Source organism: Echinops telfairi, unplaced genomic scaffold (assembly GCF_000313985.2).
Source record: "Echinops telfairi isolate 266 unplaced genomic scaffold, ASM31398v2 ScPeMD7_21;HRSCAF=78, whole genome shotgun sequence".
Classification (NCBI taxonomy): Eukaryota; Metazoa; Chordata; class Mammalia; order Afrosoricida; family Tenrecidae; genus Echinops; species Echinops telfairi.
The window spans coordinates 16636815-16638685 of NW_022103918.1; the positions used below are offsets into that span (position 1 = coordinate 16636815).

General features: G+C 42.7%; 1 protein-coding gene across 1 annotated transcript in view; it reads right to left on the reverse strand.

The window, feature by feature from the left end:
- Positions 1-1871, reverse strand: part of TMTC1 (transmembrane O-mannosyltransferase targeting cadherins 1) — a gene marked incomplete at its 5' end in the record, with an annotated part of 332295 nt that overhangs the window by 13788 nt on the left and 316636 nt on the right. The window lies entirely within an intron of this gene.

Sequence of the window (1871 nt, forward strand, 5' to 3'; positions counted from 1 at the left end):
GAAGATGGGTTAGGTAGAAAGGACTGGTGATCTACTTCTGAGAAATCAGTCAGAGAAACCATAGGGAGCACACGGAACTCATCTGCCCCTGATGGGGAGTAGGGGGAAGACCAGGCCGTAAATTTTGTTCATGGGGCAATAGCCGATCACAACATCGATATAGAAAAGTGTGCAGGCTTGGCCACCTAGCTGAAGGCAGGGAGGTCGGGAGGGGGTGGGGGGGACGACACACAGCAAGCCCTCTTCGCTCACACAGTGTGGTCTTACTGGGGGAGGATGATGAGCAAAGGGGGAAGCGAAGCTGTCATGGGTATGGCTTTGCGCTACCCTTTCCTAACTCGCGATACTCCATGGGAAGGTTGCTGTTCCCTATCCCATCGGTGCTGCCCCAGTGCTGTTTCCTCCCACTAGAACGCCAGGCCTCTCAAAGGAACAGTCCTCCTCTCAGCTGGGTAGCCATACCCAGATCAGTAAGCAGATCTTCTTTGGAATATTTTCTAAATGCTTTTGTCTTTGATTCTATGACCGTTACCTGTAATTTTCTTACCATACTTAATAAGTTCTGCCTTATTCTTTTATGTGCATCCTATTTCTTAATTTTTAGCCACTTTTTATTGACATTTAATTCATGTACCATATAATTCAAGGGCTTAAATGTATTAAAAAGAGTTGTACCATCATCACCACAATCAGATTTAGCTCACTTGCTTCATTCTTGTCTCATTATTAGCTTCCTATTCACCCACCCAAATTCCCCTGTCATACTCTCAAAAACAAAGCCAAAAAAATCCTGAAAAGCCAACATCAGATTTACTGCCATCAAGAATTAACTCTGGCTCACAGTGACCCAATAAGGAGAGTAGAACTGTCCCTTTGGGTTTCTGGGACTTTGTCTTTACAGACGTAAACAAGCTCATTTTCTCCTGCAGAACAGCTGTGGATTTGAACCTCGGACTTTGTGGTGAGCAGCTCAGTGCCTGGCCCACTACCGAGCTAGCTATTCATCCAATTACTGCCTCTATAGATTTACCTATCTTGAATTTCATATAATAAAATCATACAAAACACAAACAAACTCAATAAAAATGACAATCAATCAAAAAATTCAATCCCAAAGCAAGCAGAAAATAATAAAAACCAGAACAAGTAAAAAATAGGTCAAAATCCCCACCATGCCAGGGCAAAACATTAAGGGCATCAACAGAGCAGCAAGGGGACCAAAGCAATGAAGTACCTCAGGAATACCAAAAATAGAAACTGGGGTCAGGGTGTGGCACCCCATCAGACTCAACTGGAAAACACTTCTAAGTGTCAACAAACAAACCTAGAACTATTTATAGGTTTTCTTTTTGTTGTTTTGTTTTGCCTTCTCTTGTTTTTGTGCTTATTATTGTCTCTGCATGTCTATCTAGATAACATAGGTGGGATAAACCATCCTGAGGAGAAAACAATGGGACTGACAGTTCGGGGTGGGGGGACACAAGGGAGGTGGGGAAAAGGAGGAGGGATGCTAACACACCCAGGGACAAGGGAACAGCAAGTGATCTAAAATTGATGGCAAGGAGGGCATAGTATGCCTGGTGGGGCTTGATCGAGGGTAATGTAGCCCAGAGGAATTACTGAAAAACGAATGAAGGCTGAACATGATGGTGGGACAAGAAGAACGTAAAAGGAAATAGAGGAAAGAACCAGGAGGCAAAGAACATTTATAGAGGTCTAAATACAGGCATGTACATATGTAAATATATTTATAGATAACGATAGGGGAATAGATCTATGTACTTATATGTTAAGGATTAAGGTTGCAGATGGATATTAGGCCTTGACTCAAGTACTCCCTCAACAGAAGAACATTTTGTTGTAATAATCCA